This window comes from Bubalus kerabau, chromosome 8, assembly GCF_029407905.1.
Source record: "Bubalus kerabau isolate K-KA32 ecotype Philippines breed swamp buffalo chromosome 8, PCC_UOA_SB_1v2, whole genome shotgun sequence".
In the NCBI taxonomy this organism is placed as follows: Eukaryota; Metazoa; Chordata; class Mammalia; order Artiodactyla; family Bovidae; genus Bubalus; species Bubalus kerabau.
The window spans coordinates 40,172,328-40,185,954 of record NC_073631.1 but is presented as its reverse complement, the minus strand read 5'-3'; the positions used below and the strand labels follow the sequence as shown (position 1 = coordinate 40,185,954).

The window sequence follows — 13,627 nt, the reverse complement described above, 5'->3', positions numbered from 1 at the left end:
CAATACAACCCCACCCATAGTGAGGAAACTCCATAATCAAGAGAAGTCCACAAACTGCCAGAATACAGAAAGGCCACCCCAAACTCAGCAATATAAACAAGATGAAGAGATAGAGGAATACCCACCAGGTAAAGGAACAGGATAAATGCCCACCAAACCAAACAAAAGAGGAAGAGATAGGGAATCTACCTGATACAGAATTCTGAATAATGATAGTGAAAATGATCCAAAATCTTGAAATCAAAATGGAATCACAGATAAATAGCCTGGACGCAAGAATTGAGAAAATGCAAGAAAGGTTTAACAAGGACCTAGAAGAAATTTTAAAAAGTCAATATATAATGAATAATGCAATAAATGAGATCAAAAACACACTGGAGGCAACAAACAGTAGAATAACAGAGGCAGAAGATAGGATTAGTGAAATAGAAGATAGAATGGTGGAAATAAATGAATCAAAGAGGAAAAAAGAAAAACAAATTAAAAGAAATGAGGACAATCTCAGAGACCTCCAGGACAATATTAAATGCCACAACATTTGAATCATAGGAGTCCCAGAAGAAGAAGACAAAAAGAAAGACCATGAGAAAATACTTGAGGAGATAATAGTTGAAAACTTCCCCAAAATGGGGAAGGAAATAATCACTCAAGTCCAAGAAACCCAGAGAGTCCCAAACAGGATAAACCCAAGGCAAGACACCCCAAGACACATTAATCAAATTAACAAAGATCAAACACAAAGAACAAATATTAAAAGCAGCAAGGGAAAAACAACAAATAACACACAAGGGGATTCCCATAACAGCTGATCTTTCAATAGAAACTCTTCAGGCCAGGAGGGAATGGCAAGACATACTTAAAGTGATGAAAGAAAATAATCTACATCCCAGATTACTGTACCCAGCAAGGATCTCACTCAAATATGAAGGAAAAAGCAAAAGCTTTACAGACAAGCAAAAACTGAGAGAATTCAGCACCACCAAACCAGCTCTCCAACAAATGCTAAAGCATATTCTCTAGACAGGAGACACAAAAATGGTGGATAAACTTGAACCCCAAACAATAAAGTAAATGGCAATGGGATCATACTTATCAATAATTACCTTAAATGTAAATGGGTTGAATGCCCCAACCAAAAGACAAAGACTGGCTGAATGGATACAAAAACAAGATCCCTATATATGTTGTCTACAAGAGACCCACCTCAAAACAGGGGACACATACAGACTGAAAGTGAAGGGCTGGAAAAAGATATTCCATGCAAATAGAGATCAAAAGAAAGCAGGAGTAGCAATACTCATATCAGATAAAATAGACTTTAAAACAAAGGCTGTAAAAAGAGACAAAGAAGGACACTACATAATGATCATAGGATCAATCCAAGAAGAAGAGATAACAATTATAAATATATATGCACCCAACATAGGAGCACCGCATTATGTAAGACAAATGCTAACAAGTATGAGAAGGGAAATTAACAATAACACAATAATAGTGGGAGACTTTAATACCCCACTCACACCTATGGTAGCTCAACTAAACAGAAAATTAACAAAGAAACACAAACTTTAAATGATACAATAGACCAGTTAGACCTAATTGATATCGATAGGACATTTCATCCCAAAACAATGAATTTCACCTTTTTCTCAAGAACACATGGAACATTCTCCAGGATAGATCACATCCTGGGCCATAAATCTAGGCTTGGTAAATTCAAAAAAACTGAAATCATTCCAAGCATCTTTTCTGACCACAGTGCAGTAAGATTAGATCTCAATTACAGGATAAAAACTATTAAAAATTCCAACATATGGAGGCTGAACAACACGCTGCTGAATAACCAACAAATCACAGAAGAAATCAAAAAAGAAATCAAATTATGCATAGAAATGAATGAAAATGGAAACACAACAACCCAAAACCTATGGGACACTGTAAAAGCCATGCTAAGGGGAAAGTTCATAGCAATACAGGCATACCTCAAGAAACAAGTCAAACAAATAACCTAATTCTACACCTAAAGCAACTAGAAATGGAAGAAATGAAGAACCCTAGGGTTAGTAGAAGGAAAGAAATCTTAAAAATTAGGGCAGAAATAAATGCAAAAGAAACAAATGAGACCATAGCAAAAATCAACAAAGCCAAAAGCTGGTTCTTTGAAAGGATAAATAAAATTGACAAACCATTATCTAGACTCATCAAGAAACAAAGGGAGAAAAATCAAATCAATAAAATTAGAAATGAAAATGGAGAGATCACAACAGACAACACACAAATACAAAGGATCATAAGAGACTACTATTAGCAATTATATGCCAATAAAATGGACAACGTGGAAGAAATGGACCAATTCTTAGAAAAGTACAACTTTCCAAAACTGAACCAGGAAGAAATAGAAAATCTTAACAGACACATCACAAGCAAGGAAATTGAAACTGTAATCAGAAATCTTCCAGCAAATACAAGCCCAGGTCCAGATGGCTTCACAGCTGAATTCTACCAAAAATTTAAAGAAAAGCTAACACCTATCCTACTCAAAGTCTTTCAGAAAATTGCAGAGGAAGGTAAACTTCCAAACTCATTCTAGGAGGCCACCATCACCCTAATACCAAAACCTGACAAAGATGCCACAAAAAAAGGAAACTACAGGCCAATATCCCATAGATGCAAAAATCCTTAATAAAATTCTAGCAATCAGAATCCAACAACACATTAAAAAGATCATACACCATGACCAAGTGGGCTTTATCCCAGGATGCAAGGATTCTTCAATATCTGCAAATCAATCAATGTAATACACCACATTAACAAATTGAAAAATAAAAGCCATATGATTATCTCAATAGATGCAGAGAAAGCCTTTGATAAAATTCAACATCCATTTACGATAAAAACTCTCCAGAAAGCAGGAATAGAAGGAACATACCTCAACATAATAAAAGCTATATATGACAAACCCACAGCAAACATTATCCTCAATGGTGAAAAATTGAAAGCATTTCCTCTAAAGTCAGGAACAAGACAAGGGTGCCCACTCTCACCACTACTTTTCAACATAGTTTTGGAAGTTTTGGCCACAGCAATCAGGGCAGAAAAAGAAATAAAAGGAATCCAAATTGGAAAAGAAGAAGGAAAACTCTCACTATTTGCAGATGACATGATCCTCTACATAGAAAACCCTAAAGACTCCACCAGAAAATTACTAGAGCTAATCAATGACTATAGTAAAGCTGCAGGATATAAAATCAACACACAGAAACCCCTTGCATTCCTATACACTAATAATGAGAAAATAGAAAGAGAAATTAAGGAAACAATTCCATTCACCATTGCAACAGAAAGAATAAAATACTTAGGAATATATCTACCTAAGGAAACTAAAGACCTATATATAGAAAACTATAAAACACTGATGAAAGAAATCAAAGAGGACACTAACAGATGGAGAAATATACCATGTTCATGGATCAGAAGAATCAATATTGTGAAAATGAGTATACTACCCAAAGCAATCTATAGATTCAATGCAATCCCTATCAAACTATCAATGGTATTTTTCACAGAGCTAGAACAAATAATTTCACAATTTGTATGGAAATACAAAAAACCTGGAATAGCCAAAGCAATCTTGAGAAGGAAGAATGGAACTGGAGGAATCAACCTGCCTGACTTCAGGCTATACTACAAAGCCACAGTCATCAAGACAGTATGGTACTGGCACAAAGACAAAAATATAGATCAATGGAACAAAATAGAAGGCCCAGAGATAAACCCACGCACCTATGTACACCTTATCTTTGACAAAGGAGGCAAGAATATACAATGGAGAAAAGACAATCTCTTTAACAAGTGGTGCTGGGAAAACTGGTCAACCACTTGTAAAAGAATGAAACTCGAACACTTTCTAACACCATACACAAAAATAAACTCAAAATGGATTAAAGATCTAAACATAAGACCAGAAACTATAAAACTCTTAGAGGAGAACATAGGCAAAACACTCTCTGACATACATCACAGCAGGATCCTCAATGACCCACCTCCTAGAATATTGGAAATAAAAGCAAAAATAAACAAATGGGATCTAATTAAAATTAAAAGCTTCTGCACAACAAAGGAAACTATAAGCAAGGTGAAAAGACAGCCTTCAGAATGGGAGAAAATAATAGCAAACGAAGCAACTGACAAAGAACTAATCTCAAAAATATACAAGCAACTTCTGCAGCTCAATTCCAGAAAAATAAATGACCCAATCAAAAAATGGGCCAAAGAACTAAATAGACATTTCTCCAAAGAAGACATACAGATGGCTAACAAACACATGAAAAGATGCTCAACATCACTCATTATCAGATAAATACAAATCAAAACCACAATTATGTACCATTTCACGCCAGTCAGAACGGCTGTGATCCAAAAGTCTACAAGCAATAAATGCTGGAGAGGATGTGGAGAAAAGGGAACTCTCTTACACTGTTGGTGGGAATGCAAACTAGTACAGCCACTATGGAGAACAGTGTGGAGATTCCTTAAAAAACTGGAAATAGAACTGCCATACGACCCAGCAATCCCACTGCTGGGCATACATACTGAGGAAACCAGAATTGAAAGAGACACGTGTACCCCAATGTTCATCGCAGCACTGTTTATAATAGCAACCTAAATGTCCATCAGCAGATGAATGGATCAGAAAGCTGTGGTACATATACACAATGGAGTATTACTCAGCCATTAAAAAGAATACATTTGAATCAGTTCTAATGAGGTGGATGAAACTGGAGCCTATTATACAGAGTGAAGTAAGCCAGAAAGAAAAACACCAATACAGTATACTAACACATATATATGTATTTAGAAAGATGGTAATGACAACCCTGTATGCGAGACAGCAAAAGAGACACAGATGTATAGAACAGCCTTTTGGACTCTGTGGGAGAGGAAGAGGGTGGGATGATTTTGGAGAATGGCATTAAAACATGCCAACTTATAATATCATATAAGAAACGAATCACCAGTCCAGGTTCGATGCAGGATACAGGAAGCTTGGGGCTGGTGCACTGGGATGACCCAGAGGGATGGTATGGGGAGGGAGCTGGGAGGGGGGTTCAGGATGGGGAACACATGTACACCTGTGGTGGATGCATGTTGATGTATGGCAAAACCAATACAATATTATAAAGTAAAATAAATAAATAAATAATAAAATAAATAAAATATTAAGAAAATAATAATAAAAATAAATAAAAAGAATTATTATAATTTACCACCATAGCAAATTAAATAGGAAATTCTGCAAGACAAACCCAATAGTTGAAGAAGAATATTTGACCCAAATAATTGGAGAAATAGGCCTTATTCATGGATTTAAAGAGTCAGTATTATTGAGATGTCAGTTCTCCCCAATTTGGCTTACAGGTTCAACAAAATGACACTTTATTAGGAGAATTTGTGTAATTCTAAAATCTATGTGGAAATATCAAGGATTTAGCTAAAATAATCTTGAAAAGATTACTATATTTATTTACATTGGCTAATATTACTTGGTCTCTTTGACTTTAATCCTCCTTATACAGCTACAGTTATTGAGTTGCTGTGTAATTGTCATAAAATAAAGAAATAAATCAATGGGACAGGAAATAGGTCATGATTAGACCTAAAGTGAAAGTGAAGTCGCTCAGTCATGTCCGACTCTTTGCGACCCCATGGACAGTAGCCTTCCAGGCTCCGCCATCCATGGGATTTTCCAGGCAAGAATACTGGAGTGGGCTGCCATTTCCTTCTCCAGATTAGACCTAAACATATATTTAACAGCATTCAATGAAAATGTCAAGGTAACTTAATAAGAAAGAGATCATCTTTTCAGCAATGGTGTTTAAACAAGTGGATATCTGTAGAGTACAAAATAAAACATCACATCTATGAAAAAATTGTCTTGAGATAGATTATAAACTTAAATGTAAAAATCACAACCATAAAGCTTCTGTGAAAAATATAGGAGAATGTATTTTTAGACATGAAATTCACCAAAAATTTCTTTGGACACAAAAACAGTAAGAAAAAAATTAGAAAAAAAAGATAAAATTGGGCTTCATTAAAATTAGTTACTTCTGCTCTTCAAATGACATTGCAAAATCAAAAGTCAAGTCATAGGCTAGAAGAAATACTTTATAAGGCATATTTGAAGAAAGACTTGTATCCAGAATATATTAAAGGAAAAAACTCATTTAATGTAATAAAATAAAAACAAGCTAATAAAGATTGACCAAAATTTGAAAAGACACTTTACTGAGGAGGACATACAAATGACCAAGTGCATGAAAATGTTCTCAGCATCCTTAAAACATGAAGGAAATGAAAATTCAAGCCACAGTGAAATATTATTATATCTCCTAATTTGTAAAAGACTAACAAGTTTCAATCATTGGCAATGCCATTGAGCACATGGAATTTTCATATTGTGCAGGTGAGAGTGTACAATGATACTACCACTTTGGAAAAGCAGTTTTAAAAATGTTAAATAGAGAGCTACTCTGTAACCCAACCATTCTTCTCCTAGGATATTACCTAAGAAAAATCAAAATACTGATCGGAGAAGACGTCTACAAGACCATTCCTTCAAAATACACAAACTGGAAAGAACTCAAACGTCCATCAACAGATAAATGAATAAGAAACTTTTCATATATTTTTGAAAATAGATTACTATTTGGCTGTAAAAAAGGAGTGAACTACAGTCATCCCTTGGTATCCACAGGAAACTGGTTCCAGGACCCGCTGTCAATACCAATATCTCAGGGTGCGCAAGTTCCAGAGTGGGCCTTTGGTATGTGCAGTTCCTCATCCATGAATTCAACCAACTACCAATTATATAGTACTGTTTTTACTTAAAAAATAAAATCTATGTTAAAATGGACCACAAAATTCAAACCCATGTTCACCAGGATCAACTATATTTATCAACATCCCAGGTTGGTTGAGAGTGTCCCAGGTGGCACAGAAGTAAAGAATTCACCTGTCAGTGCAAGAGAGGCAAGAGACACGGATTTGATTCCTGGGTCAGGAAGATAACTGGAGAAGGAAATGGCAACCTACTCCAGTACACTTGCTTGGAAAATCCCATGAACAGAGGAGCCTGGTGGGCTATAGTTCATGGGGTCACAAAGAGTCAGAGATGACTGAGCACTTATGTGTCACACATGCACACAGGCTGGTTGAATCCCAGGATGCAGAACTGGGGATGGGGGGGCTTGTAGTAAAGTTATACTCTGATTTTCCACTATATCTGGATTGGCAGACAGAAAATGAAATAGAATATGAAGTAGAAAATAATACTAAAATTAAGGCAAAGAGAAATCAAAGTAGGATACATTTTTTTTTAATTTTATTTTATTTTTAGACTTTACACAACTGTATTAGTTTTATTTTAAATAAGCAAATTAAAAAAATATCTGCTTAACATGAAATCACATGGGCTCATTAAGTATAGATTACAACTTGACCTCAAGTTTTCTAACTGGCAATGAGAAATGGAAAACTTGATTATTTACTTCAATGATTTTCAACATCTGATCATAGGCAGTTGCCTGGAGAGCTTCACTAAAACCACAAATTCTTAGGACCTGTAGCCTCCATATTCTAATTCAGCATATCTGGGGAAAGGCCTGAGATTGTGCCCTTTGAAAAATTTCCTTGGTCATTGTCATCTTAATTTGGAATTTGCTCAGTTACATAATTAATGGAAACCTTAAGATAAATCAACTATTCAGGAAATGCTCAGCAACCTCAGAAACTAAAAATAAAACCTAACTTCTTCTGTCAGTTCTCACAAAGAGGATCCTGTTGAATAACATATGTCCTAAATAATATCCTTAGAGTAAAATGATAAATTTTATAAAGGTGCTTCCTACCACAAATCCTCATATTGGACCTCAGCATAAGTCAAAGCTGTGATGCCACAGATAATCCAGTTACTACAGTTCAACATGATGCTCAATGGATAAACCTCAAAAGTTAAGTTATGCTGCTTTAGATTAACATGCTGCTGCTGCTGCTGCTAAGTCGCTTCAGTCATGTCCGACTCTGTGCAACCCCATAGATAGCAGCCTACCAGGCTCTCCCATCCCTGGGATTCTCCAGGCAAGAACACTGGAGTGGGTTGCCATTTCCTTCTCCAATGCATGAAAGTGAAAAGTGAAAGTGAAGTCGCTCAGTCATATCCAACTCTTAATGACCCCATGGACTGCAGCCCACCAGGCTCCTCCATCCATGGGATTTTCCAGGCAAGAGTACTGGAGTGGGGTGCCATTGCCTTCTCCGTTAGATTAACATAGGAGCATATGATAGACCATCTAGACAGACACTGAAGGTTCTTCATGAAGATTTTTTTTTCTCATCACCTTTTATATTCTTTAACAAGTACCTGAATCATACCTAATGTGTATTGCCATTTAAGTACCAGTCCATAAAATTTAAGCAGTGTATTAATATTAGTTGATATAATCTAGTGACACTTAAAGAACTTAATCTAAACAGTATTTTCAATGAAGTTCTACCATAAAAAAATCAAACAACTTAATGGATATAACTTTCACCAGATATTTTTCTTAATTATACCCTCCAAGAATATGAATGTATCTATTAGGTTTGTTCAATGGCCATGAAAAGGCAGAAGAAATGAAAATCTTGAGTCTCTACAACAAAAACAGTAAGGATTTTGTGATACATATATCAAGGCCTAAACTATATATATCTCAAGCAAAATATATATTCAAACATGAAAATATTTACCCATTCTTCAGATAGACACAAAAATGCAATTATCTTATGTTTTTCAAAATGAAATGCTATCAAATACCTTATTTTCCCCAAATTTAAAGTATCTTTGGGTTTACAGACACTTAATCTTTAAAGAATATAAAATAGGCAAAAGTATAGAACTGACAGTAGAATGATGGTCACCAGAGGATGGGGGGAAGGAGGTGAGTGGAGACATTGTCCAGTGGTATGAAGTTACAGTTTGGAGAAGACAACCCCTTCCAGTATTCTTGCCTGGAAAATTCCGTGGACAAAGGAGACTGGCAGGCCATAGTCCATGGGGTCGCAAAGAGTCAGCCATGACTGAATGACTAAGCACATGAAGTTACAGTTACACAAAAATTTGTTGTTGCTTAGTGCCATTTCCTTCTCCAGGAGATCTTGCCCACCCAGGAATTGAACCTGCATCTCTTGCATCTCCCGCATTGGCAGGCGGGTTCTTTTCTGCTGAGCCATCAGGGAAGCCCTTACACAAGAGAAGTTCCAAAGACCTGCTGTACAACACATGCCTATAGTTAACAATAAGGAATCGTGTACTTAAAAGTTTGTTAAGAGAGCAGGTCTCATGAAGTGTCCTTATATCACAAAGAAAAACAGAAACAAAAACCAAAAGACACAAGGAAACTTTTGGAGGTGATAGATGTTAATTACCTGGAGTGTGGTGAGAGTGATACAAGTTTACACTTATGTCCAAATTCACTCAATTGCATATTAATCATATGCAATATTTTTGTATATTAATTATATTTTAAAACACTGAGACTCATTTTGGATCTCATGACTCTAGATTGTTAATCCTACTTTGTTCATTTTAATAGTAACACTAATTGAAAGTTACCAACTGTTGAGTACAGAATAACATAAGTAATCATTATGCCATACTTTTCAGGTAGGCACTGTTACTATTCCTTTTTGAAGATAGGAAATTAAGGTACAGAAAGGTCAGACAATTTGCTAAAGTCTGATGCTTACCAGGCTAATAAGCTGGTCTTTTAGTCCATTCAGTTTGGCTATAGAATCTATGTTCCAAACCACCAAGAAATAATGCCTTTCATCTGACCTGAAGATGACCCCTTAGAGTTTTACCGACTGGATCTTAATGCAGTTCAGGTGGGTTGCTTTCTGTTAACTGAGTGTTTAAGAAACACATGTGATATGTTTTTGTCTTTTAAGCCATCCAGCATCCATTTCTACTTCCCACTAGCACCCCGAGATTTTCCTGATAAATTATGTCTTTCACAACATGTGCAGCCTCAGAAGGAAAGTGAGTTAGGGTTAGGATGCTCTGTCCTCGCCTTCAGAAGCTTAAGGGGACTGGGAATCTATTTCATTATCATCTATTTTGCTTTATTTGTATAAATAGGTGTGCATAGCTGACCTATGCTCCCCCAACCAGATTCTCTCTCAGGACTTTGCAATTTAAGTAAAATGTCAGAAAATGGAAAAGAAAACCAACCCCCCATCCCTTTACTCATTTAAGGAGTGGTGTCTGAATCAGACTGTCCAGTGGTTCTTGCTTTGAAGACTTTCTGTAGGTGAAAAGTGCCTTTCCTTTCAAGCTTGTTTTCTCGCCCTCCCTTCAGTCCTAAGTGCTTTCATATCCTTCTAATCAGTCTTCTTCCAACTTAAATTACACAGAGTTGGGTTTTGTTTTTTTCCAACTATTTTATTTATATGTGGTAGGGAGAGAATAATTAGTAATTCTAGGACTGCCATTTTTCAGGAAGAAGTGTTATTCATTTGCTAATAACTTTGTCCTCTCTTTGGACAAGGAAATGGCAACCCACTCCAGTGTTCTTGCCTGGAGAATCCCAGGGACGGCGGAGCCTGGTGGGCTGCCGTCTATGGGGTCGCACAGAGTCGTGTCCTCTCTTACTTGGATTCTTGGCAGTGGCTGCCACAAAACATATGGCTGTTTTGAAAGATGAATAATCTATGTCAAAATATGATGCCAGAAGAGAAGGAAAAAAAGTAATGTGGAAAAAATGTAAAATATTTATTAAGTGATATTTCAGACACTAATCCTAGAAGAAAGAGGGAGAGAGGGAAAGACAGAGGGAAAGTGTGCCTCCGTGATTATTTGGAAAAAAAAAATATTCTGTTTCAGGGTTTCCCAGGAGCTGAGGTAGTAAAGAATCAGCCTGCCAATGCAGGAGATGCAGGAGACACAGGTTCAATCTCTGAGTTGGGAAGATCCTCTAGAGTAGGATATAGCAACCCATTCCAGTATTCTTGCCTGTAAAATTCCATGGACAGAGAAGCCTGGCAGGCTACAATACATGGGGTCGCAAAGAGTCAGACATGACTGAGCATGTGTGTGCATGCACGCATGCACACACACACACACATACACACACACACCATCTTGTTTCAGGCAGCCTCAAATAGAAAATTCAGCAGAATTCAACTAAGACAGCATGTCAGACTTAGATCTACATATGTGTTGAAAAGTGAGTGTTAAAATGGATTTCATTTCTGGAATGTGAACTCCAAATCCCATACTTGAAAGGCCAATTAGAATTTAATTTGATTAGAAAATCTCTCTGTACAGAATGCATGAGGGTAAAAGCCTCAGTGCTCAAAACAGACCTGCAGCTCTCAAAACCTCTGTCAAAACTTCTGTGAGCACTTATTCAAGTTAAACACTAAGTAGTTACAACCACCAAATGGCACTCTTACACTCCAAGTATATAAGAGGAAAATTAGACCATACAGGGAGGAGCCAACTCCCTTGTGCCAGTTACTGCACTGGGTGATCTGTGTACACGTTCTCATTTCTATGATTCTAGGGTGTGAGTAGTATAGTCTACCTAACTACACATACAGTAAGAGAGCTTAGGGGAGTAAAATATTTTCCCGAAGTCCTCCTATCTAGTGAGAGTCACCAAGTGTGTATGTATGTTTATAATTTGATTAGTCCTTGAATATCTTAAAAAGTTAATTATAATTGCCATTGTAATTGATCACATTCATACATACTGTGTTGATGCCATAGTAAAATGGATTTCCCACTGATTAACCTCATCTCTAGAGTTTTTCTGATTCAATTGCTATAAAGCCTTTATTTACTTTTATTTTCCTCACTTTTCCCCCTTCACTCTCAAAAACTTGGTTGAGAAAAAAAAAAATGATGCCTATGGTCATGAGTCTAATCTGCCCTCCTTTGACTCAGCCATCCTAATTTTCTTTTTCCTATTTCTCTCCACCATCTCACTTCATAGCTAAAACCTTTTACAACCCTAGGAAACAGGAATTTGTATCAGTGTTCTCTGACTTTGTAATAAATCACCCTGAAATATAGTCATTTTAAATAAGCCATATTTGTGAACTCACGGTTTGGGTGAGGGATCCAGGGCAGCTTGGCTGGTTCCTCTGACTCAGGGTCTACCACAGGTCACAGTCACCTCAAGGCTGAACTGGAACAGGATCTACTCCCAAGCTCATACACATGGTTCCCTGTGGAATGGGGCACTGACTACAGTCTTCAGGCTTGTCCTCAAGTCCTTAACTCCTTGCTCATCTCCAGGGCAGCTCACTGCAGCCGCTGGATTCAGTAGAGATCGCGGGTGAGAGATCAAGAGGGAGCACCGCAGTGTTTCCTAGCCTGCTCTTGGAAGTGACATCACTTTTGCTGTATTCTCTTCTTTAGAAGCAAGTCACTAGAGGGGATTGCACAAGGGTGTCAATTCCAGGAGGCAGGGATCATGGGGAGCCATGTAGAAGCAGCCTACCACACCACCAGCAGTTGTAATAAACTCCCTTCTGTCTGCTAACAGGCTCACTTGCCAGCCATGCAAATACCTCAAGCCTGTTGTAGTCAGCCCTCCACCTCTATTACTTTCAAATGGGGATGTTCACAGCTTTATTTCATAGCTCTTTAATAGCTTTGAAGAGGAAGCAGTAAGGCTGAGTTAGCATTAATTAGTTTTTCTCTGTGAACTAGTCCCTTATAATTAAAGGCAGCTTTTGGTTCCTGAAGAATTTCCCTCATTTAGCCACTCCAATACTCTTGCCTGGAAAATCCCATGGACGGCGGAGCCTGGTAGGCTGCAGTCCATGGGGTTGCTAGGAGTCAGACACGACTGAGCGACTTCGCCTTCACTTTTCACTTTCATGCACTGGAGAAGGAAATGGCAACCCACTCCAGTGTTCTTGCCTAGAGAGTCCCAGGGACGGGGGAGCCTGATGGGCTGCCATCTATGGGGTCGCACAGAGTCGGACATGACTGAAGCGACTTAGCAGCAGCAGCAGCAGCCTAGTCTTAGAAGTAAAAAATTTGGACCTCATGATGCAACCTCAGTCTTAGAGTAATGTACACACAGTTTATGTCACGATTACTTACAGGGTAATTTGAGATGAAAGGATGCTTTTACCCAACAATTTGGAGTTTAAATCATTAAAGAATGATTCATTACATAACTTAAGAAATAAGGGGGACTTTCCTGGTGGTCCAGTGGTTAAGGATCCACCTTCCAATGCAGGGGACGCCAGTTCTCTGACCAAGAAACTAAGACCCCACACGCCTCAGGGCGACTAAGCCCTCAATGCAACTACTGAGCCTGCACACTCTAGAGCCTGTGCTTCACAACTAGAGAGAAGCCTGAGGGTCGCAAAGAGCAGCACTGCAAGGAAAACTGCCGCATGCTGCAACTAAGAACCCATGCAGCCAAATAAATAAATATTATAAAAACAGAAAATAAGGGACAAAGGTATATGAACAGTGAATGTTGTTCATCTTTTTATAAATTCCTTGACAGGATACAGAGCATCTCATTCTGTCTGTAGCCTCACAGTGTTCTCTTTGCTCTGT

General features: G+C 37.6%; 1 long non-coding RNA gene across 2 annotated transcripts in view; it reads right to left on the bottom strand.

Moving 5' to 3' along the window:
* The window catches only part of LOC129659054 (uncharacterized), an 86,959-nt gene extending 74,294 nt beyond the window's left edge, over positions 1 to 12,665 (bottom strand). For both annotated transcript variants that reach the window (XR_008717768.1, XR_008717767.1), the window contains exon 1: positions 12,151 to 12,665. This is a non-coding gene — a long non-coding RNA (uncharacterized LOC129659054). The remainder of the gene's footprint in view (positions 1 to 12,150) is intronic.
* Positions 12,666 to 13,627: the final 962 nt, after the last annotated feature.